Raw genomic sequence first — 6,972 nt, 5'->3', positions numbered from 1 at the left:
TTCCAGATGTTGTGCGCGAAGTGGGGTCTTCCAGATGTGGACCTGTTCGCGTCTCGTCTCAACAACAAGGTGAGAAGGTTCGTGGCAAGGACGCGCGACCCTCGGGCAGACGCGTCGGACGCGTTAGTGGCCCCGTGGCATCAGTACAGGCTGATGTACGCGTTCCCACCGATTCAGTTGCTGTCCAGGTTCCTTCGCAGGTTCCACTCGGAACGCAGCACGGTGATTCTTGTGGCACCGGACTGGCCTCGCCGGTCCTGGTACGCAGACCTCGTGAATCTGGCGGTCGACGCCCCGTGGCGTCTACCTCTTCGAGACGATCTACTGTCTCAGGGACCGATTTACCATCCTGCTTTACAGTCGCTGGCTTTGACGGCCTGGCTGTTGAGACAGAGGTCCTGAAGGAGAAGGGTCTCTCTCCAGAGGTCGTTCATACTTTGATCAACGCGAGGAAGTCTTCCTCGGGGAAGGTTTATTACCGTACTTGGAAGGCCTATTTTGCCTGGTGTGAGTCCAGGGGGTTTTCACCCCGCACGTACTCGGTTTCCCGTGTGCTGTCTTTTCTTCAGACGGGTGTTGATCAGCGTTTGGCGCTGGCTACGATAAAGGGTCAGGTGTCTGCGCTGGCCGTTCTGTTTCAACGTCCCGTGGCTTCCAACTCCTTGGTTGGCACTTTTATTCAGGGTGTGCGGCATCTGGTTCCTCCTAGGAGGGATCCTTTGCCCCTTGGGACTTGAATCTCGTTCTATCTGTGTTACAACGTGCTCCTTTTGAACAGATCAGGGAGATCTCGTTGTCTATGTTGTCCAAAAAGGTCGCCTTTTTGGTGGCGATCACTTCGGCTCGCAGAGTGTCGGAGCTGGCGGCTTTGTCCTGCAAGTCTCCGTACCTGGTTATTCATTTGGATAAGGTGGTCTTGCGACCTAATCCTTCTTTTCTTCCGAAACGAGTTTCGGAATTCCATCTTAATGAGGATATTGTCTTGCCTTCGCTGTGCGCGAAGCCTAAACATCCAAAGGAGGTGAGATTGCATTCTCTGGATGTTGTTCGGGCGATAAGGGTTTACCTTAAATCGACTGAGTCTTTTCGTAAGACTGACTCCTTGTTTGTTCTTCCAGAGGGTCCTCGGAAGGGCATGGCGGCTTCGGCCTCTACCATCGCCAAATGGATCAGGCAGACCATTGAACAGGCCTATGCCTTGCAGGGTAAGGCTCCTCCTGTCCCTGTGAAGGCGCACTCTACTGGATCTTTGAGTACGTCTTGGGCCTGTCGTCATGGGGCTTCTGTAGCCCAGGTGTGTAAGGCGGCGACCTGGTCGACCGTGCACACTTTCACAAAATTCTACAAAGTAGATGTTCAGGCATCGGCGGATGCTTCCTTTGGCCGCAAGGTTCTTAGTGCGGCTGTTCCATAGGGTCCCTTGTTGGGGACTCCTGGCTGTTGGGATAGTTTTTTGTATCCCCTGTTTTTTTTGTCTTTTCCTGGGTTGTTGCTCCTGTTGAGCACTTGTTTTTTGCTGTTGCCCAGCTGGTTTCCTTCCTTTGGTAAGGTTCCTTTCTTTGATGCGGAGACTGCGTTGCCTTTTCGGCGCGGATGCGTTTCCCACCCCTCATGTTTGCACTGCTTTGGGACGTCCCCATATGTGACGAATATGAAGAGGCGGCGACTGTCGGAGGACGTAAGAGAAAACGGAATTTTTGTAAAATCTTACCTGTAAAATTCCTTTCTCTGAGTCCTCCGACAGTCGCCGCCCCCGCCCCTCTTTTGGGGTTTGGTTGTATACTCTACTGCTATTCCACTAAAACTGAGATATGGTTGCAGGAAGTAGGAGGGTATTGACTGAGGGGACCACCCCTTGAGGGTGGGATATGTTAAAAGCTTTATTGTTAACATATTCTGTTGCCTAGCTACTCCTTCGGAGCAAAGTCTGATACCCCATATGTGACGAATATGAAGAGGCGGCGACTGTCGGAGGACTCAGAGAAAGGAATTTTACAGGTAAGATTTTACAAAAATTCCGTTTTTCAATGTAATTCAGAACCAGCAGTTTGGGAGTCTTAAAAACAGAGGGGCTCATATACTAAAGGCAAACAGGTGGTTCAGTTTACTGGAGAATTTTCACTTAGCTTGGTGAATGTGATGACAATTCGCTTTGTAAAAAATACAATGCAAGGAAAATAGCTGTAGTTTTAATTGAAAAATGATTGGAGGATGGAAGTCAGCAGAGCTTCACCACTGAGTTTCCCATTGACTCAAAACTGAACCAGTCCATATCGGAGTTCCAGGTCGCACAGATGTGCCTCCAAATGAAATGATGGAAATCAGCAGAGCTTCTTCTCATATTCTAAGGAAAATTTCCTTGCAAAGTGAGCAGCCTCTTTGTCTTTAGTAAATCAACCCCAAGGTGAAGATTATAAGCTGGTAACATTAAGGTTTGGGCTGGATGAGAACTCCTCCTTTGATTTCAAAGACTAGATACTTCCAATTAATAACATTTCCAAAGAGACCACCAGAGATGACCTTTTGTACATCTCCTGGAGTCAGGACATAATCCCACATGTGGACGTCACCTATTTCACCAACCAATGACTGAGAAGCATCAAACTTTCCACCATATGTATCTTGTTCCTGCCCCAGAACGATGCTGGTTTCAGCTGCGATAGAAGACCCTTTCATGGAGACTCTTCTGGGGTAGAGTTTGCCATTGACCCAAAGTTGGACCACTCCAGTATTGGAGTCCCATGTCACACAGATGTGCCTCCAGTCCAAAGACTCATAGTTTGTCTTAAAATTAGTGACTTCCTGATTGATATATACAGAACAAGTATTTGGAGGCTTAAAGTAGATCATAAAGGCATTGTCCTTCCAGGGAGTAGCAAGAGAGAAGGGTGTATAGGGGCGGGAAAGGTCGGTATAAGAACGTAGACAGACGCTGACTTTCTGCAATGGCTCTGTAATTGTAGGTCTTAGAATGACATGAGCTGTGTCGGTTTCTTTGGGGAAGACGAAGACTTTACTCTCCAAGTCTAGGGAAGAAAACAAATGAAGATCAATGCTGCTACAAATCAAAGCTTTAGACGATGAATATTAAACTTTTAATTTATTTATAAATAGTAGAATTTAGAAAAAAAATCAATAGGATACTCCCAAATGTCTCAGGAACATCGATATATTCCTTTTTGTTTTGTGCAGGGCTTTTTTTCAGTGGGAACGCGGGGGAACGCAGTTCCGGCACTTCTAGCACTAAATGTTAACAATGGCAAGGGGTGCTGGGGTGTGAAGGGAGGGTTCACTGATGCTGGGTGCTGGAGTATCTATTGTTGCTGGAGAGGATCTATTTTTGCATGGCAATCAATTTTTGCTGGTGGAAGATTTTTTTGTTATTGTGGGGTCAATTGTTGCTGGAAGGGATCCACTGTTTAAGAAGAAGTCTCCTTTTGCTGGCTGCTGGGGAGTCTATTGATGCTGGCTGCTGGGAGATTTGTTGTTGTTGCTGGGGGGTCTTTTGTTGCCAGGGGAGTCTATTGCTGCTGGGGGGGTCTATTGTTGCCAGGGAGGGGTGGTCTATTGCTGCTGGCGTGGGGTCTAGTGCTGCTGGCAAGGATCTATTTTATTGCTTGTCTTGTTATCATGACCAAATTCCATAAACATTACTTAACACAACAAAATGATACTTTGCTCTATATTCTCTAAAAGGGGCCGTACTAGGAGTTGGGTAGGGTGTGGAACCAAGAAACGGTGCTCAGAGGTGGGTTGGGGTGGAACCAAGGGTCAGTGCTCGGAGGTGGGTAGGGGGGCGGAGATACGAAGTGACTTAGAAAAGGGGAGTTCCTGCACCTATTCTCTGAGAAAAAAAGCACTGGTTTTGTGTATATGTGGCCTTCAGGCTCAGGAACTAAAGTGTTTTGGCAGATGACCTCAGTCATCTTCTCAGTTGGCCAATCAAGAGACTTACTTTTATCTCCAAATGTTCTACTAGCATCTTAATGAAAATAAAGACCTACATTGTAGAAGTATAGGAGTCCTAAAACTATCAGGTGTCTAAAATGGCACATTCAATAATCCATCAGTAAAAATGATATACATTAGGTGCATTTCATCAGTATGTTAAAGCTGAACTCCAGGAATATGAAAAACTACCCCCCTTCCCCCCCACGTACACACTGCAAAAGGTAAGTGCTGCTTTTTGACTAGGGTACCAACCAGGGGCGTAACTACAGGGGTTGCAGGGGTTGCAATCGCTACCGGGCCCCATGCTCCAGGGGGCCCGGTAGCAAACCAGTGGGTGAACTTCCAGGATCGCAAAGGTCACACTTGCGACCGGACCCTGGCATTGCACCACTGTGGGGAGGCCCCAAGATTGCAGCAAGGGGGCCCACAAGATTGCAGGAAGGGGGCCCACTGCAGAACTTGTGAAAGAATCCTGCTGCGGGACCGTAATAAAAGGCCATGCAACGCGTGTAAAGAGCCCGAGGATTAGTGGGAAGAGCCCTGGGCTTGAAGGTAAGGGCCCCGGCCAGGGGTCTGGGGGGCCCTTCATTATTTCTTGCATCAGGGCCCTGAAGGTTCTAGTTACGCCTCTGGTACCAACAACAAGTACTTTTACTTACTTATCTCTCACTCCCCTGGCAGTCAACACTCATCTGTTCTCTTTGATGACCCATCCTTTGGGTGGTCCCAAGGCACCCTCACCTACAATACAGGACCTTTGGAGCAGACACTGCAATGGTATACATTTCATTTCCCTGAAGTTCAACTTTAATGCACTGTTGTACATTTGAACAAATATTTTTTTTTTTTTTTAGATTTCAGCCGTCATTTTTCTACCACTGAAAGAGTTTTAGTACAAGGAACAGATGCAGAAAGAATGGCGTTTGTATATAGATTATGTGTGGTTTTGTATAATTTATGATACAATATATAGTTTTGAATTAAATAAAAAAAAAAAAAAAAAATTAACAAGAGTATAGAAGCACAGGAGAGAAGTTTTATATTAGGACTTAATAAACTCTCATTAATGGGAACCTTGTTTACAATTTTTGGTTGCCCTTGTTGCTCCAAAAGAACCTCAACTCCTTGTTCTGTAATTTTGTTTTACCTATAATTGGTATTGTCACCTCTCATTGTTAACCACTTAAGCCCCGGAGGATTTGGCTGCTAAAAGACCAGGGGGTATTTTGCGATTCGACACTGCGTGACTTTAACGGACAATTGCGCGGCCATGCGACGCTGTACCTAAACGAATTTGGCGTCAAATTCGTTTAGGTACAGCGTCGCATGGTATTTGATCACCTGTGAAATTTTTATTTTTTGCGCTATAAACAAAAAAAGAGCGTCAATTTTGCAAAAATAACAATATTTTTCACATTTTTTTATATGAAATTCCCCCCCAAAAAAAATGTAAAAATCAAAATTTTTTAACATTTTCGGCCAATTTGTTTTATGCTACATATGTTTGGTAAAAAAAAATCGCAAAAAGCGTATTTTTATTGGTTTGCGCAAAAGTTATCGCGTTTACTAACAAAGGGAAAGATTTTTGTCATTTTTGTTGTTTTTTTTTTTAACGCGTAATGGCGGCGATCTGCGATTTTTTTTGCAGTACTGCAACATTGGGGCGGACAGATCGGACCCTTGACTGACATTTTTGACACTTTTGGGGTTACCAGTGACATTTCTACAGTAATCAGTGCTATACATATGCACTGATACTGTAAAAATACACTCGTAGTGAAGGGGTTAACTTTATTTGAGAGGGAGGGGCTGTGTGTGTCCCTAGGGGCGTGATTCTTACTGTGATTGGCTGTGGCTTGAGGTGTAGTTACACTGATCAACGGTTGTACATTGTAAAACCGTGTGATCGGTGTTTCTACACCGGGGAGAATGACAGGTGGCTTGTTTACACTAGCCGCCTGACTTTCTTCCTCTCCCCCGACGATCGCAGAGTGATCGACGGCCATCGGGTCCGCCGGTCACACGCGTGGGGGGGTCCGTGACCGCGCGGGAGCGGGAGCGCGCCTCCGGCGGCGCGCGCTCACTCCCCAGAGCCTCACAGGCTAGCGACGTAGACCTACGTCGCTCTGCCTGTGAGGGGCTGACTGCCGCAGTAAATATACTGTGAGTAGTCGGCAAGCGGTTAATGGGGATCACAGTTCAATCATCATTTTCAGTATAATTCTGTACTGAGCGTTGGAGGATCTTAATAATTAACCTCCTAGGCGGTAATCCCGAGCGTGACTCGGGGTTGACCCCGAGCGGTAACCCCAAGTCACGCTCGGGGTAGAGTTGCAGAGTGCCAGCGGAGCCTCCCTTGGCTCCCAGAAGCATTCCACTTACCTTGTCCCGGCGATCCAGCGATGTCCTTCGCTCCGATCGCCGGGTGACCGGCATCTGACTTCCTGGTTCCGTTCCCTGCGAGCAGAGGCGGCGCACGGGAGCGGAACTGGGCGGGAGTTTTGAAAAGTGAAACAAAATAAAAGAGGTGATACACTGTAATCTGATAGGATTACACTGTATCACCACAGATCACCTCAGATCTGACATTACAGTGCCCCTCTCTTCAGTAAACTTTGTGCCCAAAAAAAAAAAATATATTATGGCATCAAAAAAGCGCCAGTCTAAACCGCTTTTGGACCAGCTGAGTGACAGCGGCAGCGACAGCGACCCGGAGGTGCTCGCGGAAGTGAGCGATAGCGAGTCATGCGGTGATTTGTCGTCCGACACTGACACTGACACGGATCTGGCAAGTGAGAACGGCGATGACCCTGACCTCAGCGATGTGCGCACTTGGTGCGCTATTGATTGCGATGCGGACCAGGTAGCGCCCCCAAGATTCCCCTTCACCAGATCACCTGGGATGAAGGTAGATGTCGAGCGTGACAATCCTCTGGCCTACCTGCAATTATTCCTCACTGAGGAGGTAATTGAATTAATTGTCGCCGAGACGAATCGTTACCAACAGCAGCAATCCGCAAC

General features: G+C 47.2%; 1 protein-coding gene across 1 annotated transcript in view; it reads right to left on the bottom strand.

The window, feature by feature from the left end:
• Window positions 1-2,939: 2,939 nt before the first annotated feature.
• Window positions 2,940-6,972, bottom strand: part of LOC309554229 (E3 ubiquitin/ISG15 ligase TRIM25-like) — a gene marked incomplete at its 5' end in the record, with an annotated part of 201,579 nt that continues 197,546 nt past the window's right edge. Inside the window, one exon of the mRNA XM_082255865.1 lies at window positions 2,940-3,026. The remainder of the gene's footprint in view (window positions 3,027-6,972) is intronic.

Source organism: Pelophylax lessonae (genome assembly GCF_965119305.1).
Source record: "Pelophylax lessonae genome assembly, chromosome: 4".
Lineage (NCBI taxonomy): Eukaryota > Metazoa > Chordata > Amphibia > Anura > Ranidae > Pelophylax > Pelophylax lessonae.
The sequence above is the reverse complement of the archived record's forward strand: the minus strand, read 5'-3'. Positions and strand labels throughout refer to the sequence as shown.